Raw genomic sequence first — 27,369 nt, 5'->3', positions numbered from 1 at the left:
GCTGATGACTTTCTCCACTCCCCGTGTGACATGATCTTGAAGTTGTTGGGCTTTTTCTGTCCCTCTGTAACTGGTTGTGGAGGCCGAATCGCCTCCTCCTGCACCACCTTGACACTCTCAAAAGTTCAATGGCCTCCTCCTTTTTAAAGTCGTAGAGTTACACAGCAGGGAAACAGAGCCTTCTGCCCAACCCGTCGATCCGAATCAAACATCATTAACTACTCTCATCCCGTTTACCAGCATTTGGCCCTTGCTTCTCTGAATCCATACAGATGAATTTTAAATTTTGCAACTAAAACAAACGTCACCACTTCGCCTGGAAGCTGTTTTTCTTTCCTCCGTATACGGACCACCCTCCATGTGAGAAAGTTGCCCTTTTGGTCCCGTTTGCATCTCTCCCCTGTCAGCGTAAACTTAGTTCCTCCATTTCTGGTCTCCCCTACCCAGGAAAAGACCTTGGCCGATCAACGTATCCATGCTCCTCATGATGTCATGAACCTCTGTAAAGTTACCCCCAGAGTCCCCAAGGGCCCGACGCTCCAGGGAAATTATACCCAGCCTGTTCAAACTCTCCCGATAGCTCAAACACTCCAAACCTGGCATCATTCATGTATTTTTTTTCTGTACACTTTGAAGCTTAACAATATCTTTCCTATGGAATTAAATGTAGTACTCCAAAAGTGGCCTAACCAGTGCCCTGCAGTTCCACAAAATGACTTTCTTCTCTGATACTCAAAACTCTGACCAATGAAAGCAATGTACCAAAAGCCTTCTTCATTACCCTGTCTGCATCAGACCTCACCATGAAGAAACGGTGAACCTTCATTCCAAGTCGACACGATGGCTGATTGGAAACATTGCTGCCTCAAAGTCCATCAGAATCCCCTGCAACAACATGCCCACTACGGATGTCAGCTTTACTGGTCTATTTTTCCATAGGTTTTCCTCACAACTTTCTGACGTTAGACACCTTCCTGTCTTCCTTCACCTCTCCTGTGGATATACAAAATACGAAAAACTTAGCATGGGACTGAGCATTCACTTCACTAGCTTCCCACAAGCTTCTGGGATGCCCATGATCAGTCTCTTAGCATTGATTCACCTTTGTGCATATTGAGATATCCATTACCACCTTCACTGTAAAATTAAAACATTCAAAAGGTCACTATTTATTTTTCCCCTAGTTCCAGAGCCTTATCCACAGTAAGCATTAAAGCAAATTAATCGATTAGCATCTCACTCATCCCTGCGGCCCCACACATAGAAGAACCTGTGGATATTTTCGGGGACCTCGTCACTCTCTCGTTGCTCTTTTGTCTTTAATGTACTTACGAAATGTCTTTGTATTCTCCTGAAAACTCGTTGCCAAAGTTATTTCATGTCTGCTTTTTGCCCTTTTGATTTCTCTTAAAAGTATTGTCCTACTGCTGTTATACTCCACTAGGGTTTCCCTCGATCCCAACTGACTGTACCTATAATAAGTTTCCTTCTTTTTCTGACCGGAGCTTCAATTTCTGTACTCATCCAGCATTCTCTACACTTACCATTTCTGTCCTTCACACTGACGGGACACACGGTCTCTCGACTCTCATTGTCTTATTTTTGAACACACCGAACTTTCAAACGATCCTTTTTCCCCGCAAATCGTTTTTCCGAGTCAGATTTTCCAATTGTTTGCATAATATGTTCAAAATTCGCCACATTCTAGATTAGAATTTCAAAGGTAATATAAGAAAGGGAAGCATCTAAAACTATTTTTTCAAAAACCTAATAGTTAATGTTTAACAGTCTTAACATGTAGACGATGTCATCCTGTTTCCTTGTGAAAGGCTCGACAGGATGAGTGGCCTCATCTCTCCCGCTGCAAAAGGCTCAAAAGGCTGAATGGCCTCCTCCTGTCCCTCTGTTACATACTAGATAGACTGGATGGCCTCTTCCTGTTAGTATGTAGCAGGATTGATAGTTTCATGTCCGCCTTCAGTCCATCTTTAACACATTATCCCATGGATGATGACAATCTATTCAACTGTATTTGATGAAGTCCCCTCCCTTCTCCTATACATAAACACACACAATAAAAGCTACTCCAGGTATCATCTCAGTGGCAACTCGTACAACTGTAACAATACTTCTCTGTATATTGACGATACATGTTGCAAAATAAGGCAACATTCCAGCGCTCCACTTCGTCAAATGATAATAGGCAACATTGGGTGGAATGTTATTTTCTTAACCCACTGTCACTGGCATATGGGAACACAATCGATTCCCTGTGTTCCCAAACAGCAGTCTGAATGCTCTGAATAATGTTTCAAGGTTATGAAAGAATTTAATAACACAAAATTAAAACGTGGAGCAGCATTACACAGAGACAATGTGGAATGAATATCGTTGCCCGGCGTTCTGGTCTGCAACAATTCCCCGAAGAAGTCATTTTATGCAGCTGGTGCGTTATTTTATCCCTGTCTCCTTGTATAAACAGAGTGGACCAGTTAGAAATCTGCAGTTTTCTGACACTATTTCTGTAAGCAAGGAAGAAAGATGAAAACGTTTCAAAGATTTATGGTCCATCCCACAACAATCCTTAACATTTCGGTCAGACTGAGTAAATGTTCCCTTTCATTGTGATACGAAAAGTGATATAAGGAAGGTGTTAACTGAAGCTGTTTGTTTAGAGACTGTTATTAATGCAAGTCTCCACAGATTGTAATTAAGCCAGTGGAGGCTTTATATCTGTAAATGATAAATGAGCTCCGTTCGATGTCTAATCAAATAGTATGAGAGGAAGCATCACCCACAGCACTAATAGGATTCAGCAACTCCGGAGAAATTTAAAGAAGAGATCAGAATCTGAGAACATTCAACAGGAATGATCAAAAATGGGTGATAATTTGAGAATTATTGACTGGAATGTTTTACATTAGATTACATTACAGTATGGAAACAGGCCCTTCGGCCCAACAAGTCCACACCGACCCGCCGAAGCGCAACCCACCCATACCCCTACATTTACCCCTATACCTAACACTACGGGCAATTTAGAATGGCCAATTCACCTGACCTGCACATCTTTGGACTGTGGGAGGAAACCGGAGGACCCGGAGGAAACCCACGCAGACACGGGGAGAACGTGCAAACTCCACACAGTCAGTCGCCTGAGTCGGGAATTGAACCCGGGTCTCTGGCACTGCGAGGCAGCAGTGCTAACCACTGTGCCACCGTGCCGCCCACAAGTTACAGCAATGGACAGGAGTTTAGCCAGGAGAATTTGGTATCTTTCTACATACTATCATCGGTTGCCATTATCACGTCGGATCGAACTTGTACTATTCATTATTCAATACATTTATTATCCCATCCTGGCTATCGTTGGTGTCCCTCGTAAGTCTCACTGTTCAAATATTGTTTTTGTAAACTATGTGTGACTGTTTGATTGTACCTCTCATGATTCCACTCCTTGTTACAGTTATTGTTCCTGCTGAGACACTGAGTCCAGAAATTCACCGTGCAAACCACTATTATATGCATCAGTGAACTTGTCCATTCATTCTCTCCATCTTTGCTTCAGACAGTACCCGTCGTAGTCTCTCTGTGTTGACATACTCAGTTCCACCTGTGAAACACAATATATTGTATCACTGCCCTTGTTATTTAATGTTGAGAACTGATACTTCACTGTCTTGTGTTTTGGATGCAAGTTTCATTTCCTACCTCTGACTTTATCCCATCTCTGGACAATAAATGAGATTGAAACGGGCGATTCACAATTAGAACAAAGAATAATGAACAAGACATTCCTTCCATATTAAAACTGTTTCAATTACAAGATGTGTATCACTCTATTTCCTTCATATCCATGTATTTGTCCAGATACCTCTTGAATGCTGATCTTTGTTTCTTGCTTCCCCTACTTCCTCTGGCAGTGCATTCCAGGCATAACATCTTTTGTGTGAAAAACGTGGCACGTACATCTAACTTAATTGCCCCGCATACCTGGATTTTGAACCTGTGTCCCCTAGTAAATGACCACGCCACACTGCGAAAAAGCCTCATATTTTCGAATCTATCCATGCTATTCACAATTTTCTAAACTTCCATCAGTTTCCCCTTTCAACCACCTGCATTCCAATGTAAGGAAACGCAACCTGCCCAAACGTTATTCAAACATATAATCCCGCCAACAAACAAGGTAAAAATATTTTATGTGCCCTCTCCAAAACATTCATGTCCTTCTGGTAATGTGGTGATCAGAACTGTACACAATATTCCAAATGTGCATTTTAAAATTAATGTTTTAAAAAGCTGCAGTATAACTTAACTATTGCTATAATTCATGTCCCTTACATTGTCGCCAACTATGCCAAACGCCTTATTTTTACGATCTTCGCCATTTGTATTCCCAACCTCAGTGATCCATGGACTTGCCCACACAGATCACCCACAGCATTTCATTTTTTTACTCTACAATTATCACCTGTACTTCTCCTAACAAAATGTATCACGTTATACTTTTCCAATTAAACCTTCATCTGCCATTTGTCTGCCCATGTCTTCAAACGCTGTACCTCCTGCTTGATCCGCTAACCATCCTGCTCACTTTTCACATTTCCACCAATTGTTCCATTGCCAAAAACTAATCTTAACAACAATGTTTTTCTCCAAATCATTTATGTCAAAGATGAACAGCACAGATTCCAGCACTGGCCATTGTAATGATACTTATAATTGTGGTAATTCATGAGTTGATTTCCGACACCATGCCCTACCATTTCCTTCTTTTATTTCCAGGAACATCCGGAACATACCTGACTGGCTCATCCAAACTTCTATTTAAAGTTTCAGCAGGGAAATATCTTCTGATTGATTTGAATAATCTACAACTGACACTGCCAGCTTCAAATGTGTAGAAATAAATTCTGATTCGATGCTCCATCCGAACTGACACCATAAATCCCCTCTATCGATCATTCCTGTGAAAACCTCTCTGCATTGTTATTAGATCCGGCAATACACTAATGTTAATGTTCTTAATGACATCGTCCTATCTGTCCATTAAATTTCAATCCATCTCTCTCTTTTGAAAACCCAAACTCCTGCCAGTTCATCTTTAAACTAATTTCCTTCATGCACGTACTTTCTCAACAATAATCCTCACATATACCACGGTTCCCAACTGAGTCACGCAGACTCACTCGCTTTTTTTTCTCTCGATCTGTCACGCAGACACAGACACATGCGCACGCGCACACGCTCACACACACACTCACACTGACACAATCTCACACGTACACACACCTACACGCTTCTTTCACTCGTACAGTGGAGATTTGGAGACATCAATTTAGAGGAGAAATTTAGGACTGCAGATGCTGCTGCTGATCAGAGTCAAAGAGTGTGGCGCTGAGAAAGCAGAGCTGGTCAAGCACTATCTGAGGTATGGGAAAATCGATGTTTCAGGGACAAGACGTTCCTGATGAAGGACTTATGCATGAAATGCCGATTCTCTTGCTCATTAGATACTGCCTGAGGAGGTGTGCTTTTCCAGCGCCACACTCTTCGACATAAGTTTATAGGAGCCACGTTTAGTTTCACTCACAGCATAGGATGCAACTTTCCCCATGATATGTGGTTATGTACTGCTTGTAGTACCAATATGCAGGATTTTCTAATGCTTGCCATACCGGTCAGATCGTTCAGCTTTCTGAACAATAAACTAGCATCGTCCGTGCAGCACTCCATATTGGCCTGTCGTCTTGTACCTCTTTACTGTGTCTGGGTTGGTCCAGATTCAGATGTTGAGAGAGCGAAGATCTTGCGATGCCTTTATTCAATGTCCTCATTCTTGTGATTTGGACCGTCTCAGGTCTGAATCCTTCAGTTCGTACCACTCCTCTAGTCTTTTTTTCCATATTTCTACCATATGTTCTCAGGAAAGTAAGTATCTGTTTCTATTTTTAATACGAATCTTCCAGTCCCTCTGTACCTTTTCTGGCCTTGGTATATTGCTCTTTAGATTATCAAGTACCGGCCTTGTGAACCTCAGAAACAATAAAATGATTTGATTCGGGCTGTTGTTTACTTTCTGCTGTATCCCTTGTAGTGTTGTATGTTGGACAAGGAGTTCATCAGGTTTGACTCACGTCTTTGAAACGTTGTCTGTGTCTGTGCACTCAGTGCCAATGTGTGCCGCTCTGAGCTGATCATGCGTTCAGTAACACGAGGAAGCTTATCGTGAATTACCGGACAGAAGAAAACATCTAATTTGCAGCTGAGGGGATTTGACTTACTCCTGTTATTGAACATTTAGTAGAGTTGCTGGAGGTGGTTTTCTGGATGTTGTTCTGTGACATGTCTCAGACAATCAGGGAGACCTGAGGATTTCGTGCTCCAACTCTTGATTGAGCATGAGTACTGTAGTGCATCATCAAGGTCTGTAACATGAGCAACAAATGGAGCCGAGTCTGCAGGGAGTGGAAACTCTGAAAACGCAGTGTCATAAAGTCATAGTGATGTGCAGCAGCGAAACAGCTACTTTGGTATACGCATCCAAGTCGACGAGACATTATGCATTAATCTAGTCCCATTTGCCAGCATGTGGAACATTTCATTCTAAACACTTAGTATTCATCTACTCATCCAGATGTCTTTTGAATATTGCACTTGTACCAGTCTCCTGCACTTGCTCTGGCAGCTCATGTTGCACACGCACCATCCTGTGCCTGAAACATTTGATCTTACATTCTTCTCGCATCTTTCCCTTCTCAGCTTAAACCTATGCCTTCTAGTTTGGGGCTCGCCCACTCTTGAAAAAGAACATTGACTATCAGGTGTATCCATGCCCTGCATGATCGTCTTATCTTATTTCAGTTTTTTACTCAGCCTCCGATGCTCCAGGGAAAGCAGCCCCAACATATTCAGCCGGTCTCTACAGCACAAATTCTCGAACACTGGGAACATGCTTGTGAATCTTATTGGCACCATTTCATGTTTCATGCCATTTTTCCACGAGTCGGGAGATGAGAAATAAATGCAGTATTCCAAAAGTGGAATTCCTTGCATGGTCACGACATGATTTCCCTACTCCAAGACTCAGTGCAGTGACCAAAAAAGGGCAAACGTAAATAACACCTTCTTCACTATCCTGTCTGCCTATGCTACTGATTTCAAGGATTAGAGAATCTAATCTAATCTAATCTAATCTAATCTAATCTAATCTAATCTAAGCTAATGTTGCGATGTGCCCATGCATGGCACGTCGTATTGGTGAATACCCACAGCCCTAAAAGTAGCCATAGCCTCTTCATTCAGAAGCAGTCAGCCATTATCAATGGCTTCTGAACTTGTACTCCAAGGTCTCTTGGTTCAGCAACACTCTCTTGATTCTGTACATAAATCCAGCCTTGATTTGCCAGACCAAAATACAGGAACTGACATTTATCAAAGTTAATCTGAATCTGGTACTCCTTGGCCCAACGACCCATTTACTGAAGGCCTCATCCGTCTCGGAGATAACATTCATTGCCGCCCATTAAACCATCAATTATGGTGTCATTTGCAAGCTCACAAACGATCGGCTTCCTATAATATCATTTACTGTACATCCACTAATATCATTTATTGTATCCGTTGCTGCTGATGCGGTCTCCTCTACATTGGGGAGACTGGTCGCCTCCTAGCAGAGCGCTTTAGGGAAACATCTCCGAGACACCCGCACCAATCAACCACATCACCCTGTGGCCCAACATTTCAACTCCCCCTCCCACTCTGCCGTGGACATGGACGTTCTGGGCCTCCTTCACCGCCGCTCCCTCACCAGCAGACGCCTGGAGGAAGAATGCCTCGTCTTCCGCCTCGGAACACTTCAACCCCAGGGGATCAATGTGGACTTCAACAGCTTCCTCATTTCCCCTTCCCCCACCGCATCCTAGTTTCAAACTTCCAGCTCAGTACTGTCCCCATGACTTGTCCGACCTGCCTAGCTCCTTTTCCACTTATACACTTCACCCTCTCCTCCCTGACCTATCACCTTCATCTCCTCCCCCACTCACCCATTGTTCTCTATGCTACTCTCTCCCCACTCCACCCTCCCCTAGCTTATCTCTCCACACTTCAGGCTCATTGCCTTTATTCCTGATGAAGGGCTTTTCCCGGAAAAGTCGATTTCTCTGCTCGTTGGATACTGCCTGAACTGCTGTGCTCTTCCAGCACCACTGATCCAGAATCTGGTTTCCAACATCTGCAGTCATTGTTTTTACCTTCCTATATTCCTTTACGACTTATTCATATAAATCACAAAAAATGAACATTACACCAATTATTCTGGCGCAGCATTGGTCACAAGCATCCATTCCAAAACGTATGCCTTCACCACATGCTCTGAATACTACCTTCAATCCAATTTTGGATCCAAATATTTTTTTATCGCTGTATTCCATGCAAGGTTACTGTACTTAACAGTCTACCATGACAAACCCTGTTGAACGCACTACAGAAACCTGAAAATGCAATGACCACAGGTGTGTGCGTGTGTGTGCGTGCGTGTGTTTTGGAATGTGGGTGAGATAGGTAAGTAACTTGATGTATCCATCCCAGGATTTCCAAGAACACGTCCCCAACCTCCGCTTAACCCAAGAGCAGTGTGTGAGGGAACCCTGATTTATCAAGGAGCTGGTCACAGAGCGGTGTCACCTCCTGCAACACGACTTGCAGCTTCACACCAGGGGGAGGATAGTGCTAAAATCAGTTTCATTCAGTTTCGAATATCCGGAAATGGCCTGGCACGTATGGGAAACAGATCAATCATCTCCCATGATGCTTAAATCAATGTTGGAGGATATATATTGCGGATTAGGTTACTGCAATGCGCTCTCTCTCAGCAGGGAGCAACCCAGTGTATGCTTGTTTTCCCAGTATGGCGGTACTCACGATCATATACATGGACCTATGTGGTCCACATGTCATCGCGGAGAAGTAGAGGGACTGAAGGATCTCTCAGTGATTATCACTGCTGTCTCACAGCACCAGGATTCCAGGTTCGATTCCAGCCTTGGGCGACTATCTGTGTGGAGTTTGCACATGCTCCCCATATCTGCATGGGTTTCCACAGGGTGCTCCGGTTTGCTCCCACAGTCCAAAGATGTGCAGGCCAGTTCAATTGGCCATGCTAAATTGTCCATAGTGTTAGATGCATTAGTCAGAGGGAAATGGGTCTAGGTGGGTGACTCTTGGTGGGGGTGGGGTGGGGGGGGGCTGTCAGTGTGGACATGTTGGGACGAAGGACCTGTTTCCACGCTGTAGAGAATCTAATATAATCTATTATAATCTAATAGAATCTAATGTTGCAATGTGCCCATGCATGGCACGTCGTGTTGGTGAATACCCACAGTCCGAAAAACAGCCAGAGCCTCTTCATTTAGAAACAGTCAGCCATTCCCAACGGCTTCATGTCTTCACTTGCAAGGAAAAAATGGCCTTTCAGATTGACATCATATCCTTAATACGGGGCTTGAAACACCCCCCTGCTCATCACTTGCCACTGAGAGAAATGGGACAAATGGGAGAACATGACAGAGCAGTCCATCAGATTTTGCAAAACTTCCGAAGTCTGACGGGTAAGAGTGAATCTTCCAGTTCACACTGTATCACGAATGCTGCTATCTCTCTCCCTTTCAATCACATGCTGCCTTACATTCGTCCTGAAACTAAAATGGCATGGGATATGTCATGTTATATTCGATCTTCCAAACTTTTACCCGCTGTCTTCACCTCCAAGTATTCATTTGGACACTCTGCACCTTCTCTGAATGATATAATTGTCTGTTTACCTTAACGTCATCGCCTAATATAGTTACAGTGCATTTTTGTTAAATCATTATACCGATTCCAAACAGCTGAACACCCAATACTGCTTACTGTGTGACTTGACATGATATATTCTGTCAAATTGATCAAGGATGATTTATTTCGAGTTTCTGATTGCTGTTTGGTACCAATTCCTACCGCATTCTCATGTCACACATTCAAGTTTCTTATCGACATCCATGATTTGAATGAGGATGTACAAGGCATGATTCGTAAGTTGCTCATGAAACTAAAGTAGATGATACCATCGAAAGTTCAGAAGGTTATCAGAAATTATAGCAATATCTTGATCAACTGGGGAAGTCGGCCGAGTAATGCAAAATGGAGTTTCGTGTAGATAAGTGAGAGGCATTGTGTTTTGGCACCTCAAATAAAGGTAGGAATTTTATGGTCAATGTTCGGACCTGAAGGAGTGTACCAGAATAGTGGGACCATGGAGTTTAGGTTCACAGTTCTCTTAAAGTGGAGTCACAGATCGGTAGGGCAGTGAGGACGGCCTTTGGCAGACTGACCTTCATCGATCAGGGCACTGAGTACAGAAATTGCACAATTATGTTAGAGCTAAAAAAAGACGTTAATGAGGACGAACTCGGAGTATAAGTGTTCAAGTTGGGTCACCATGCTGTCGAAAGGATGTCATTAAACTGGAAAGAGTACAGATGAAATTTGCAAAAATGTTGCCAGGACTCAACACTCTCATTTGTAGAGAGAGTTTGGATAAACTCGGACATTTTTCCATATTTTGTTGGAGACTGTGTGAGGTCCTCATAGAAGTGTATAAGGTCATGAGGGGCCTGGATAGACTGAATGCACTCATCATTTTTCACAGCATTGGGAACCGAGGGTGAGCGGGCATAAGTTTAAGGTTAGAGTGGAAAGAGTAAAATGGAAACTGAGGCGCAATTGTTTTGCAACGAGTGTGCTATGCATATGGAATGAACACAAATCCACGAGGTAAAATTTTATTTCACATACCTTTCTAGATTGCTCTCTGCTCTCTCGCATTCAAGTGGACCCCTCTGACACCTATCTTTCAATTAGTCTTATTTGTGAACTTGAACTTGATATTGAGTCCAGAGTGTTGCAAATTCTCTCAGCAGAATATGAGGTGTTTCTTTTCCAAATGATGGTGAGCTTCGCTGAAGCACTGGACTAAGCCTGAGAAAGATGATGGACAGCGAATAGGTTCGTGTGTGCAAGTGTAAGACAGCTGGAAGCTCTGGTTCACTTTTGCGGGTAGAACTTAGAGGCTCTATGAAGTAGCCATGCAGTCTGGTGCCCTGACTTGTGAACTGATCATCGGAGGAAAATGACAGTTTTTTTTTCCAGAACCAAGGGGTTAAAAGTAAACGATAATTGGGGAGAAATCCCAAAGAGAGAGAAGAACAGTTAGACGGAAAAAGGAGTGGAACAATCTATGGAGCGTTCTTCAACTGATGGTGTTAGTCACTGGCCAAAAGTCAGAGAATTGACCAAAAGACATGATTCTCAAGAAAGACATCACGTTGCAGGGAGAAGGACACATTGTTTCGAAGTACATTCAGGCAGTTAAAGGAGTGAACGTTTTTGTTTGTGTTTACGTTTCTTCAGGACAGAATGGCCACCACAACTTAGACTGAAAGACAGGAATTTCCAACCTCCGTTTGTCTGGAAGGAAACGGTTGTACCGTTCAGAACCGTTAAGGACAATTTTCACTTTTCCTGTCAGGAAATGTAAAGAAATAACCTTTGTTTACTTGCAAGTGATAGAGTGTGTGACAGTGTCTTAGAAACTATATGTTCTTACGAATGTTCAGCTCCGTGTTTGGGAAAGGAGGAATTCTTGTATTTACGTCACATCTCTAAAGTAATTCAGACATTGCGCTGTGTTATTACAGCTCCAAGAATTTCAATAGATCTCTAAATACAGTGAGCCATTTGAAATCTGATTCTGTCCGCAATAAAACTTACATAATTACCTCCAGGATGATGCATAATTTCTTTGTTTACCTTCCTTACAGTTACCAGAGTGACACTCTTCATCCTGCTTCACAAAGATTGCGGATTGTCTCCCTGTGTCAGTCGTTACCTGGGGGCCATGGCAGTGGCGGATCTACTGGTCATTATCCTCGATCTGATATTGAGACACATTCCCATTGTTTATTGGGAAGAGTTTACTTTCCTGTGGTACATCCAAGTGTGTAATATCCACGCCGTACTGCTTTATGCAGCAACTGACTGTTCTGTCTGGTTCACAGTCACTTTCACCTTTGATCGGTTTGTAGCCATTTGTTGCCAGAACCTGAAAAGTAAATACTGCAGTGAGAAAACGGCGGCTGTGGTTCTTGGAACAGTGACTGTGCTGAGCTGCTTAAAGAACATTTTCTGGTATTTCATGCTGTTAGGGCTGTATGGTCTGGATAACATTCCCTGGTTTTGTCACAAAGCAGTGTTCAATCCTCTCGTGTCTGGACTGCAATCGAGTTCCTCCATCACGTCCTAAACCCGGCTCTTCCATTTCTCCTGATTGTACTACTCAATATTTTCACCGTCAGACACATTTTAGTGACCAGCAGAGCCCGCAAGAGACTGCGTGCTCACACACATGGGGACGGTCAGTGTGATACAGAAATGCGAAATCGACAAAGATCCATAATTTTGCTGTTTGTGATCTCGGGCAATTTCATCTTGTTATGGTCAATGCTGATGGTGTATTCTATATGGAACCGGATGTGGTATTTCGGGTATAGGTCTGTGTATGTCTATCCATTTGTGCAGGAATTAGGCTTCATGCTGCAGCTCCTCAGTTGCTGCACAAACACAGCGATATATGCTGAGACTCAGAAAAAGTTCAGACATCAGTTGAAGAATGTTCTGAAGTATCCCTTTATTCAAATTCATAAATCAATCCAATTCACTCATTAATCAATCAATTCAGGATTTTCATATTTCAATTCAATGTTTCAGCAGTGAAGCAGCTTGTCAATATGGTAATAGACTGAGGACAGTACTGGTTTGTCCATCCTTATCCTCTGACAGGTGATTACAGGGGTATATCTCAGCGTTTCTCTCAACTCAGGAGCCAGCTAGGCAAGGCACTGCTCTCACCTGACTGTATCCATAACTTCCAACTCGTAACTGATTAAAACGTTCATTAAAAAGTGTCAAGCAGTCGAGTTTGTCTTTGCTTTGAAGACGTTGAGCTGGAGATTCAAACCCATGTCCTTGTCATCCGAGAAGGGGATGGAACCGGATGGGACACCTGAATTCTGTTTAAGTCATTCTGTCCTTGCTTTCACCTCTGTGTTAAACACCCCGTCCTGGCCTCAGCAGAATTCAACTTTCTCTCTGTTCCCCTCCATTCATATCTTTCTCCCATTCTCACAATTTCTCTCATTTGTACTCACTGCACCTCCTATTTTGTAATTGCTGTTCACTGTATCTCCCTCCCCCATTCTCATTCACTGTCTCTTCGTCTTGCACTCCCTGTACCTCCTCCATTCTCTCTCTTTCAAATCCTGTCCACCTCCAACTCCCTCTTTGCTTCTGTTGCTGGAGAAACAGGGTGCGTTTACGTTTGCAATCTGTTGTTTGGGGAACAGAACGGGATGCACATATAGAGTGTGGGGTTTCGTCAAAATGCAATTGCTCGTGGACTCTGTATGTGAGACCAATGGATGTTACTAGGGCAAAGGGTGGCCGTCGGGCAATATTCCTGTGAATGCAACACATTGTGTGCAACTACTGTTTGTTGCTGTGGAAACAGAATGGTTATGAGTTCACAGGCAGTTTCTACTGGGTTAGAGTGAAAATGTTTTCAGAGGCGGTTGCTCGGAGAATAAAGCAGGGACGCGCTCAAATTAGAGATGCTATTGTTATGGGAAAAGTATATACGTGGAACAACTTTGCTTTCGTAGGTGTTCACGGGGATGGTTTTGACAATGGACTATTCCGAGGGAAAATTATGTGGAAGTGGACAAAGCCTGTTTTTAATGCAACAGTGTAGTGGTGGTCCAGCAGCCAGTTATTAGGGCAAGAAAAGCAGGTGTAAGATCATGAACCCTTGTCAGAGAAACAGTGTGGTGGTGGGGCTGACGGATGTTGTCTTTGGAAGAATGTGGGATGGGCCCACATTCCGTTGCCAGGGGAAAATAATTAGTGTTCGACCACTGTCCTTTGCTGGGGGGCAGAGTGGCTATGTGCACAAAGGCCGTTGATTAGAGAAAGGGTTGGGGAAAGGTGGACAGACGATTGCTGGGTGAATAGAATGAGGAATGGGTCACAAGCTTTTGTCATTGGAACAGATTAGGTACAGATTCTCAGGCCATTGCTGACAGGAAAGCAAGGTAGTGAGAGCATGAACTTTGCAAAGGATAACAGAGGGAGCTGATGACGTTGGGTGTTCATGTGGGATCAGAGTAGCGGTGCAACAATTGCTAGTTGCTCGGCAGTCAAAATGGATATATGACCACAAAAGGAATAGAAAGGTGATGGATCCAGCAGTCTTTGCTAAGAGAGAAGATTAGATGCAGAATCACTGACTGGTGTTTCAAGAACAGGTTGTGGTTAGGTCCACAGTCCGTTGCTAGGGGAAGAGTGTGAGCGTGAGAATGCAGTCTGTTGCTGGGGGAGAAGCGTGGAAACATTGCAGCAAGCCTTTGCTCAGGGAACAGAGAGGGTGTTTGGCTGGAAACCATTGTGAAGCGAAATAGTAGTCGATTAAGCCTCCTTCTGTGTCCAGGGGAACACTGTGTTAACGGGGTCATACACTGATGCTATGAGAAAGGTGGATCAGGTGGTTTCAAAGGCTTTTCTTTGGAATAGTGTGGGTGCATTGCCACAACCCTTTCTGAAGGAGGAAGTGTGGGTGGAATTAGAGCCGACTGTACAGGCTGTGGTGCTGCAGGCCTCTGCTTGGGAAAAGGTTGAGAATAGGCCACATTCTGTTGCTCGTTAAGCAGAATCGGAAGGTTCTGCAGGTATGTAGCCTGAGATCCGAGTCGGGTTGGACTACTGACCTTTCATTGGGGAAAGTAAGGGAGTGGAACCATTAATCATTGATAAAGAACAGAGTACAGACGCTACACAAGCCAATTCTGAGGGAACAGATTTTGTATGTGACGATTATGCTGCTGTGGGAACAGAGGGGTAGGGTTACAGACCGTTGCTAGGGGAACATTGTGTGTGGGACAACTGACTGTTGCTATGGCAAGTGAGATGGGGTGGAGTAGGAGGCCATTGATATTGGACGAATTATGTGGTAGGCCAAAGGTCCATTCCCAGAGGATTAGAGGGGGTAGTGTGACCGGGCGTTGCTCGCAGAACAGAGTAGGCTTTGGATGAGATAACTCCACAGAGATCATCATTCCCAGATAGTTGGAAAAAAAAGAACCTGACTCAATGCTGCCCTTTGGTGAGAAATTCTACCATCCTCACTTGATATCCACACATGTACAGAAATTCAAGGCGTTGTTCCTTCATTTTAGCCTTGATATGTTTCAGAGCATTGTTAGATATTTAGATGATGATTCTAGCCTTACATCCAAAAACAGCAAGAAACTTTTATATCTATGCCAGTGCTTTGTATTATTGCCACAAAACTTCAATTCTATCCCATCCTTAAATAATGCAACCGTGTGTTTGTGTTATTTTACTGCCTTGCCATTGAATATTTGCTGTCCATCCACCATTCTTTCTTGCCTTTCCCTGTTTATAAGATGAGTGAGACTAGGTGTATCGGGCTGCTTCAAGTCACGTTGGATTGAAGTATGTAGAGAGATTGGTCAGGTTAGGATTACTTTCACTGGAGTTCAGTGAGTGACGGAGGGTATCATAAAGTCTTATGAAGTTTCTAACATGACTAGACAGGGCAGATGCAGGGAGGCTGTTCCTAATGGTGCATATGTCCAGATCCAGGGGTTACTGCCTGAAGATTCAAGGTGAGCCATTTATGATCGAGATGAGGAGGCATTTCGTCACCCAAATAATGGTAGACCTCTGGAATTCATTATCACAGGAAGTATTTGATACCAGAACAGTGTATGTTTTCAAGAGGCGGTTAGATGTAGCACTTAGTGCAAATGGGCTGAAAGGTTATGTGGAGAAATGAAGGGTCAGGCTATTGAGCTGGAAGATCAGAAACGGACGTGATGAATAACGGTGACAGTTGGAAACGCCGTATTGCCTCCTCCTTCTCCTATCTTCTATGTTCCTCTGTAATCAGTGTTGTGCTAGCATGAAATGGCTGCTGTGACCAAACTTTAAATAGTTGACTGACACCTTCTAATTACTCGTCCTGGTTTGCAGATTAAAACGTACCTTACTTTTTGTATGTCTCTCAGCCTCCTACAGATGAATCTCAGCGAGATGTGAGCTGGTTCTTGGTTTAGAATTAGAAGGGACAATATAAACTCAATATTAAAGATGTAAACTGGGTGAAGGAACAGAGAAACCTTCAGTTTGGTTGTGTAAATCTGACAGCACACGTGAGAGGCAAATGTGACAAAAGGTGTATTCTTTCAGACATTCCTGCCTTGCAAAGATATCAGTCTGAAATGGAGAAGCAGGATATGTAGAACTCTGTTAGTAATAATGTGCAAGTTTCGATTGACGAAGATAAAAATTCCTGAATATATTTGAAGTTACTGTTCTGTGAGAATTGGACGTTTTAGCAGATCCTGCTTCCTTCTCAAGCTTCAAACAGACAGAGCGACATACATGTACAAAACGTGACATTTTAGGTCATCCACTGAATAATAGGTGTGGAACCTTGTTCAGGATCTGTCTCAGAATTTACCTCGTCTCCGCCTTGTTTTATGCAGAAAACATAATTTTATCAAAAAAAAACACACATTTGCTTCAAATGTTCTGCATTTAAAAGGAATCAGAATTGACAATAAACGAATGCCTGGAGCATTTGGTCCAATTTAGGGAGTGGATGTGACAGTGAGGGATCGAATGTGACTGTGACCGAGCGGCTGTAACTGGAGGAGTGAGTGAGACATTGTGGGATAGAGTATGACTGTAAGGAACTGAGCAAGAGAGTGCGATATTCAGTGCGAAATGGAGGGAGTGACTGAGACTGAAGGAGTGAGTGATACTGTGAGAGTGTGAGTGAGAATGACGGAGTGACTGTGAAATTGAGCGAGGATGTCTGACAGTAGAGGAGGCAGAGTGACGGAGTGAGTAAGACTGTGTGGGATTCAGCATGGAATGTTGGAATCAGTGAGACTGTGTGATTGAATAAGGCTGTGAGTGAGTGCAACACCGAAGGAGCCAGTTTGACAGTGGGGGTTGAGAGCAACAGTGGAGGAGTGAGTGTGACAGTGTGGAAGTGGCGACACTGTGAGGGAATGAGAGTGGGAGCGCCGTAATCAGGGCGACAGCGAGAAAATCATTATGACAGTGAGGAAACAGTGAAATTGTGAGGGAGTGAGACTGTGTCAGAATCAGTGATATAGTGAGGAAGTGACTTTGAGGGAGTCAGTTTGTCTGCGAGGGAGTCAGTGTGTTGGCGGTAAAGTCAGCGTGACTGTGAGGGAGTCAGTGCATCTGCAGTAATGTCGGTGTGCCTGTGAGAGTGTCAGTGCATTTCCGAGGAGTCGGTGTTCCTGTGAGGGAATCAGTGTGACAGTGAGGGAGTCAGTGTGATTGTGAGGAATTCAGTGTAACATAACTGTGAGAGATTCAATGTATCTGAGAGGAACTCGGTGCGATTTTGGTGCAGTCAGTGAGTCCACGATAATTTCTGAATGATTGTGAGGGAGTCATACTCTCTACGAGGGAGTCATTATGTCTGTGAGGGTATCTTTGTGTCTGTGCGCAATTCAGTTTGTCTCTGAACAAGTAAGAGAGGCACATCGAGAACAAAGTGTGAGGGAGAATGTGTGAAGGGGAGTGCGTGAGAGAGTGTGAAGGACAGAGTGTGAGACAGAGAGCATGTGACTGTGTGACAAAGTTTGAGGGATAATGTGTGTGGGAGATGCTGTTTTAGTGTCTCTGTGTGTTAGAGACAGTGTCTGTGCGTGTGTTTAAGAACGCTAATACGTAAATGTGTGCTTGTGTGTGAGAAAGGGAGAAAGAGAGGGAGAGAGTTTCAGGGAGTTAGTCATTGTTTGTATTTGACTGAGAGAGTGCTATGAGTGCGTGAAATTGATTGTGTGTGAGGTTGATTGACTGTGGGTGATGGTGAGTGTGTAATAATGCACACGTATGAGTGTGACTGCATGCAGACCGTGTCACAGAGAGACAGTGAGAGCGAGACTCTCTCAAAGGATACTCAATAGTGGGGAAAATCTCAACTAGAGACATTCCTAACAAGACATCCTTATGTACCTGATACAATCTGTTGGCATCTCCACGCTTCCTCCACCGTCATGTAAATTTGAGACAACATTAATCCTTCTGGGCAATAATGTTTAATACTTTCACCTTATTTTTAACAGAAACATTCATTTTTTTGTCTATTCTTTCTACAAACATGAATCATATTTCACCATGTGACACTTCATCTCCGAATTCTTTCAATATAATTCGTACGACATTTTCTGCAAAGTAGACGCTATGATTAGATGTGATGAACTGTACTCTCAGTACTTTCATTTTGCAACTTCATAATATCCAGTCAGAAAACGGCCATCTGTCATGGATACCCCTTTATGGGTCTGGAAGTTTGGACTCAGCTTGGAAAGAGACTTTTAAACTGTCTCTGAGTTCATTTGGAAATCGCTGCTGCAGAGGGATGTCTGTTCACACTATTCGATTTGACATTTACGTTTCCAATAAGTGAACATGTCCACAGCAAGTTACAGCCTCTTCGGAAGCCCTCACACTTTCTTTTCCAACCAACATGAGTCTTGTCAGTGAATGGAGGAGCATTGCACTTGTTCCATTTGGCAAAATAATTGACAGTGTTTGTAAATGGCTGTGACTTTAACAGAGACGCTTCAAGAAACCCCCAGGAGTACCAGCTCACAAAGCTGGAAATAAACCACTGAGTTAGAGGAAATGCAGAGGCATGGGACTGAGGGTAATTTGGCAGTTTGGATTGGAAACTGGATTTTGAAAAAACGCAGCAAGTTGTAGTTGATGTGAAATATTCAGCCTGAAGTCTATGTATTAGTGGGGTATGACATAGAATTATTTTGGGACCAATGTTGTTTGTTATTTTTTATAAATGACTTCGACGCAGGCATAGGTGGATGGGTTAGTTAGTTTGCAGATAACACTAAAGGCTGTGGAGTAGTGGACAGTGTGGAAGAATTTTGCAGGTTGCAGGGGTACTTGGATAAACTGCAGAACTGGGCTGAGAATTGGCAAATAAAGTTCAATGCGGCTAAATGTGAGGTGAATCACTTGGGATGAATAACAAGAAGACAGAAAACTAGGTCAATGGAAAGATTCTTGGTAATGTGGATGTGCAAAGGGATCTTGGAGTCCATGTGCAAAGATCCCTGAAATTTGCCACCCAGATTTACCGTGCTATCAAGAATACATACGGTGTGTCAGGCTTTATTGGTAGAGGGATTGAGATGCGGAGCTGTAATGTCATGCTGAAACTATACAAAACGCTCGTGCGGATTCACTTGGAACGTTGTATACTGTTCTGGTCGCCCCATTCCAGGAAGGATGTGGAAGCATTGGAAAAAGTGCTAAGGAGATTTTAGAGGATGTTACCTACTCTAGGGGTAGGTCTTATGAGAAATGTCTGAGAGACTTGCATCTTTTCTCATTGGAAAGAAGAAGGGTAAGAGGGGATTTGATATAGAGATACAAGATCATCAGTGGATTAGATAGGGTCGACCGTGAAAGTTTTGTTTTCTAGTCAAATGATGTCAGCTTGCAAGTTGAGGGGTTATAGACTTCAGACAGATGTCAGAGGCAGGTTCTGTACTCAGAGTGGTCAGGCCGTGGAATACCCTGCCTGCCAATGTAGTCTACTCAGCCAAATGATGAAGTTTTAAACAGGCCTTAGATAAGCACATGGATAATGATGGGGTATGATAGGGGGGATGAGCATAGATTACATCACATGTCGGTGTAACAGTGAGGGCCGAAGGCCCTGTTCTGCGCTCTATTGTTCTATGTTCTATGTTTTATGTAAACCTGTTTGCTGTCCACCAGCAAATCCTAAACGCTCCAGGACGCAGCAAACTAGTGCATGCTTAATGTGGTGCATGGTCTTCCTCAATATTACCATGTTATAGTTTACGGTAAGCGGAATGTCAGACATGGGGACAGTGTGAGACACAGAGTGGAGCACAGAAACAAGCACAGAGAGAGAGAAGGACTGGGGGGGTAGAAGCAACTAGCAAGGATTGAAAGGGAGGAATGTGAGGACTCACAGAGCTGAATAGCTCCCTGAATAACATCACAACATTAAATTTTAAGTACAACGTAATTTTCCAAACTTTTAAACTTGGCAAATGTAAGTATCACTGAAAAATTCTCAGGCCTTTACAGATTTTTTACAATCACTAATGCGACGAAAGTCCAGGTCTCTCTGTCCATACTCCAGTTTTAACAATTTATCATTCAGTTTATTCTGCCACTTCTCAGACCTTCATGGGTAACGAATCACTGCACCTTTCTCAGGGTTTTAGTGAGCTGCGGTGTATCTGTCCATTTCATGCCTGCCAATATCTCCTTGAATCTACTCACATGCCATTAATCCTGCTACCCTTGTGAATCAGTCCAGGGAAAGAGGGCAGCTGCAGCAAGCAATTCCCAAGGCAAATGACACATGAACATTTACTGCAGTCGGATTGGAGCTCAGGAGTAGGGAATTTTTTTGAGGAAGTGAAAAGGTTGATTGATGACGGAAGGGCTGTCGATGTCATATACGTGGACCTCAGTAAGTCATTTGAGCAGGGTCGCCATGTTAGATTAATGGAGGAAGTTGAAGTCGCATGGGTTCCAGGGGGAATTGGCTGGATATATAGAGATCTGGCTGAGCAACAGGATACAGAAAATAGTGGAAGGTAGATTCTCAAAATGGAGAACTGTGAACAGTGATGTTTCACAGGGATCCGTGTTGGGACTACTATTCTCTGTGGTACTGAAAAGTGATCTGGATGAAGTTATAGGTGATATGATTAGCAAGTTTGCAGCTGGCACTCCTTCAGTGGAGTGGAAGATCGTGAAGGAGACTGTCAGGGATCGTAACAGAATACAGACAGAGGGAAGAGTTCGGTGGAGATATAGCAGATGGAGTTCAATCCGGGCAACTGTGACGTGATGTAATTTGAAAGATCCAATTCAAGAATGATTAATACGTCAAATGGAAAAGTCCTAGTGAAAATTGACGCACCGAAATATCTGGGTGTTAAGGTACTTTATACCCTGAAGGTGGTAATGCTGATTGATAGAGGACAGCACAGTGGCTCAGTGCTTCGCACTGCAGTCTCACAGCGCTAGGGACCTGGGTTCTACTCCAGCCTCAGACAACTGTCTGTGGGGGGTTTGCACATTCTCCCCTTGTCTGCATGGGTTTGCTGCGGGTGTTCCGGTTTCCACCTACAATCTAAATAAGTGTAGGTTAGGTAAATTGACAATGATAAATTGCCCAAAGTCCTCATGTAGGTTACGTGTATTAGACAGCTTAAGGGTGGAGGCGAAGAATGGCGGAATGTGTGTGGATGTGTTACTCTTCGAAGGATCAGTGTGGACTTCTTGGGCCAAATGACTTGTTTATTCACTGCAGGGATTCTATGATTCTCGAGTGGTCAAGGAAGCAAATGGCATGCTCCCCTTCAGCGGATGGTGTATTGAGTGCAAGTGTTGGGAGGTCATGCTAAAGTTGTACAAGACATTCGTGGTTCCACATTTAGAATACCGCATAAATTTCTGATCACAACATTTCCAAAAGGATGTGGTTAGGTTTGGAGAGGGTGCAGAGGAGATTCACTATTATGTTGCCTTGGATAAAGAGCGCGAGAGATGAAGAGATGTTGAGTAGATTAGGACTATTTTGATGAGCGAGATGGAGAGGGACCTGATTGATGTCTGAAAAAACATGTGCGCTATCGACACAGTTGGTAGCAAGATATTAACCAGTGTGCTGGAGTCAATTACAAGGGTTACGATTTTAAAATGAGGGGGGAAAGCGCAAGGGAAATACACATGTAATTTTCTTTACACAGAGCGTGGTGGCTGGATGGAGCAAGTTGCTAGTGGAGGTGGTAGAGGTAGGCACGATAACATTGTTTAATGAGTATATAGACAGATACATGAATGGGTAGGGAGCAAAGGGATACAGATCCTAGGAAAATAGGTGACAGGTTTAAATAGAGGATCTGGATTGGTTTTGGCTTGGGGGGTCCAAAGGGTGTGTTTCTCTGGAATAATTTTATTTGTTCTTTGCTGTTCTACAGTGATGCAGCAGCCTTGGTGAGTCCAGACAATGATGATTCTGTGCAGTTTGTGTATCGCTATCTAACGGATGGTGTGCTTGCTGCGGAGTGAGTACAACGGAAATTCATTGGACTGATTGGATGCTGTTAGAACTGTCACATTAAAAGAGGCTGGTTCATCTGGGAATGCATTGAGAAAAATTGGAGGCCGGGGTGCTGATTAAAACGTCTCCAATTCTAACGGCTGAAGAACAGACTTGTTGTAGCGAAGATGTTGCCCGTGTAGGGCAGTCACAAACCAAAGATCACGGACTCAGGATTTGGGTTGTGGCATTTTGAACGGAGGTGAAGAGAACTTTCATCACTCAGACGTTGGTCAACCTGTGGAATTCTTAACCACTGAAGGCTGTGACCTCAAGTCACTGTATATATTCAGGAAAGAGAAAGATAATTGTTTTAGAGATAAAAGGCATCACGTGGTATTGAGAGAAAATGGGAATATGATATCGGGGCAGAGGATCAGCCATAAACAGAATGAATGGGTATATTCCCGTTCCTGCTTTCTCTGCTCCTGTCAGTTTAAATGCTCCTGAAAAGTATTTTTGGTTGTATTGGGAAATGATAGCAGTTTTTCATGCCAACATTCCTGCATCTTGAAAATGTCGGGGTTTTTGCAGGGGTTGTTTACTTTTGGGCTGAGAATGAAAACACTCCACAGGATTTGTGGTTTTGAGCTAGTGACGGAAGAAAATAAGAACGAGGAAAGTTCCAATTGAGGATGATGTGCTACGTGCAAACTGCATGTGGCGATGTTCTATTATGAAGATGTGGATGTACTGTACCAGGGTAGCTGGTTGCCTGGAGATAATAAAAGATTCGAAATTTGGCAATCAGTTAAAATTATCCATCAGAAAGAAACACATTCCAGACAAGTTTGTAGTTAGTATATTGACAATCTTAAAAACCAATGACACAATCCGATGCTTTTGGAATATAAGACAAGAGAAATTTGAGCAGTTGGGAAGAGAACAGCCATATCACCAGCTTGCAGAGATTGCTCAGAAATAGATCTCTTAAAGATAACTTTATCAGTCTGTGACCTGTGAAACATGATGCCTGAGAAACAAAAATAAGACACAGGAATATCCGAATGCAAGATTCGACACCTGGCTTGTTTTGAAAACTTGATTGTTTTGTCAATTTTAATGTGGTGGTTTTATTAGACTCCTACTGTATAAGGGGAAGGTAAAGGATACGTTAGAGGAAGGAGTTGTAAATAATAGTTATTTAGTTATTCTCTTAACTCTGAATTCAAATAGTTCCTGAACTCTCGAATTTTCACAGATTACTGCACGGGATAAATCTTTCTGCGTTGTGGGCTTAATATAAATAGGATCGTTTACCCCAGGTTTTCACAGATCACATGTAACTTCTGCACTTTTTTTCGAGCTGTTTGAGGTTGAGAGCCTGTAATGCACTGTTTAACTTGGTTGTTGTTTCTAATTATGGAAGATGGAGTTCCTGTATTCTTTAGTGAGTATGCTCACGTTTCCGCTGTTTTATTGACTGAAAGAATCCTTTTTCTAGGAACGAAGCAGGGATATAGAAAAAAACAAAATCCCCCCAGTGTGAATTATGAAATGTTTCTGCAGAATGGAGAACTGAGTGAATTTTTTCCCATACTCCAAGTAGCCAGATGGTTTCCACCTAATATTAACTCACTGGTGTCATAAAACAGTGAAATATTGACAGACTTTGCTCTCTCCAGTGGCATCATCGCGCTGGTATTTCTACAGGGCAGACAGGTCAGGGATCTCTTTCCCAAATTGCAAGCAGATTAATCGTCTTACGGGACTGTAATTAAATACCAGTGTTGACAGGGAATAGAATCTCTTCACATTGTCCTCACATCTCTACAGTTGCTGCATGCTATTGGTGTTCTTAGATTTTTGGAAGTTAACGATCAGCTAAAGCGTCATCCACCCATTGTTTTTCTGAAGCGGTTACAATGGGAGAATGGGAGAGAATCAAAAGACCATAAGACATATGAGCAGAAATTATGCCTTTATCCTTATCGAGTCTGTTCCACTACTCGAACATAGCTGATAGGTTTATCCAGCCCATTCTCCCGCTTTCACCCGAAAACACTTCATCCCCTTGACACAGAAGAACTTAACTGTATCCGTCTTAAATATACTCAGTGACCTGCCGTCCACACCATTCTGTGGCAACGAATTCCATAGATTCACCAGTCTCTGGTTAAAGAGGTTTCTCCTTCTGTTATAAAACGGTTTCCAGTTACTCTAAAATTGAGTCCTCGGGTCGTCGTCTGTCTAATCAATGGAAACATCTTCTAAAATCTGCTCTTTTCAGACCATGCAGTGTTTTGCATGTTTCAGTTAGATATCCCCTCATTCTTCTGAACTCCATCGAGTGTATAACCAGAGTCCTCAATCGTTCCTCATATGATAAGCTGCACTTTTCTGGTACCATTCTTGTGAACTTCCTCTGAACATGGTCCAGAGCCAATGCATCCTTCCAGAGAAATGGTCTACAAAACTGCGCACTATAATCCAAATGTGGACTCACCATGGACGTACAAAGCCTGTCTCCATAAAAGCAGCTCCATTGCTTTGAGGGTCTTTTTCAGTGCCAGAGATGATTTCCTCACTTTCTTTAAGCAGTATTTATCTTTTTGTGAGATTTTGTATTGTATTATTGGAGCAAAACAAAAACAAAAACGATGGTCTTGTAAACAAGACAAATTTGAGAAAATGCAGAAGACGAAGTGGGAGGTCTGTCGGTGAATGGGTCTGTCTGCAAATCATTTCCTTCGAGCATCCTGTACAAACAAGTAATAAGTATCGATTAGAAATTCAATTCAGGGGATTCTAGTTTGCGGAAAATATTGTTGTTCTCTGCATTCCCGATTATTTGCATTTTAGAAAGGCAAATCAGAGCGGGACTGATACTCTTAATGGTCAGGTGCTGGGGAGGATTACAGAACAAAGAGACCTTGGAAGTGCAGGTTCATTGTTCCTTGCAAGGGGAGTCACAGATAGAGAGGATAATGAAGACGCTGATTTGCGTGCTTTCCTTTATTGGACATAGCATTGAGTATAGACGTGGGATGTCATGTTGCTGCTGTACAGGACATTGTTTAAGCCACATTTGGAATATTGTGTGAAATTCGGAGATCCCTTGCATTGACAGAAAATATTGACAAGGATGTTTCCAGGGTTGTAGGATTTGAGCAATGTGGAGATGTTGAAAAGTTTGATGCTGTTTTCGTGGAATTTTGAAGGCTGACGGTAATCTTGGAGATGTTTACAAAGGCAAAAGGGACATGGCTAAGGTATTTTCTGGGGGAGTCCAGAAGGAGAGAGCATTGGTACAGGGTGGGAGGAGAAAGATATAAAAGGAACTAAGGAACAACCTTAAAGACAAACACAACACTACAGTTTGTTTTTTTCTCCACAGCCATTTATATGTACATTGTCTTTTCCTGTTCTTCTTATCTCAGTAAAACACTGCACTGGTCTTACTTTACATCCAAATTGTCACTTACTCCTGCCAAGATGGTTTCTAACATGGTTTGAAGGTGAATTATTCAGAACGATACCAGCTGTGGTACGAAAACAATCACCTTCGCAGAAAGTACACTGTTAACATAGTTTCTCAGAGGGCTTGGCGATGTTAGCATGGTGACAGATTCCACACATGTTTATGATATGTTCAGACACAAAAGAAGGCTGTCCTTCATATCCTTTTCTGAAACCTTCTATTCTCACGTTAAAAAAGTCCCCACTTTTTTTGAAACAGTGCCAAAAGACTGGATAATTGGAAATGTCGCCCCCTTGTTCAACATGTGTTGTAGAGACAACCTTGGTAATTATTGAGCAGTGAGCCGTCCGTCTCTTGTATGTTACATTTTGGAAAATATTATAAGAGACAATTTTTACAATCATCAAGAAAGCAACACCACGGTTTTACGAACGGTGGGTGGTGCCTCACAAAACTTATTGAAGTATTTGAGAAGGTAGCCGAGTCGTTTGATGAGGGTAAAGTGGTGGGTGTGGTGTATATGGTTTTCAATAAAGCGTTTGTTAAGGTTTCATATCGTAGGCTATTGTGGAAATATAGAGGCACGGGAATGAGGAATATCTACTGGTTTAGATCAGACATTGACGAATTGAAAGAAGTCCGACGGTTGTGGCTCATGGGAAACGTGCATCCTGGAATTCAGTTAATAGTGGTGTACCGCAAGGATCTGTTTTGGAGTCACTGCTGCTTGTCATTTTTATAAATCATCTGGATGAGTGCACAGAATGATGGGTTAGTAAATTTGTGAATGATACTAAGGCTGGTGGAGTTCTGGACAGTGGCAAAGGATGTCGCAGGCTACAGAGGGACGTAGGTAAGTTGCAGAGTTGTGTTGGGAGGTGGAAAATGGAGTTTGATTCGAACACGTGTGAGGACATTCACGTTGGAATGAGTAACAAGAATACAGAGTACGGGCAAACTGGCAATATTTTTGGCAGTGTGGATGAGCAGAGAGATCTTGACGTCCATGAACATAAATCCCTGACCGTTGTTACTCAGTTTGATAGGGTTGTTAAGATGGTGTGCAGTGTGTTTGATTTATTGGAAGAGGGATTGAGTTTCGGAGCCACGAGGTTCACTTGCAACTGTTAAAAGAAAATCTCTGGTACATAATGAATACTGATCAGAACATTATTTCAAATAGATGAAGTCACTTAAGGCACAACTGGCACCTGCAATAAGATAGTTCGTCTTGGTATTGAATGAATTATTGAGCATCAATGAATTCTAAAGGCCCGACTCCACTGTACAATTGGAGAAGAGACATCAACAGCGGTTCAGGCAAAATGCGGACAGAAGCACGAGCACCATCTGAACTAAAGGTAGTATCAACACACACAGCCGGCTGGTGGGGAAACGAGAAGTGAACAACATTTATCACATCGCTTCGAATATGTTATGGAGATTTTGAAGAAGACACAAGAAATTGGCAAAGTAAAGATCAGACAGACGGAACAACGATTATGAGTACACGGAAGATGGTGCATCGCGTGAAATGACGCCTGATGTAAAACGCGAACAAAAAAGCGAGAGAAGATGAAAAATGATTTTCAGAAATACTGTACCCAATGCGAGA

General features: G+C 42.9%; 1 pseudogene; it reads left to right on the top strand.

Annotated features, from left to right (window-relative positions):
• Window positions 1-3,242: 3,242 nt before the first annotated feature.
• Window positions 3,243-12,765, top strand: LOC148138203 (putative G protein-coupled receptor 139; annotated as a pseudogene).
• Window positions 12,766-27,369: the final 14,604 nt, after the last annotated feature.

The sequence above is a fragment of the Chiloscyllium plagiosum genome, unplaced genomic scaffold (assembly GCF_037043375.1).
Source record: "Chiloscyllium plagiosum isolate Xiang-an unplaced genomic scaffold, Cpla_swu_hap1 HiC_scaffold_41, whole genome shotgun sequence".
Taxonomy (NCBI): Eukaryota; Metazoa; Chordata; class Chondrichthyes; order Orectolobiformes; family Hemiscylliidae; genus Chiloscyllium; species Chiloscyllium plagiosum.
Note: the sequence above shows the minus strand (reverse complement) of the source record. Positions and strands in the feature narration are given on the sequence as shown.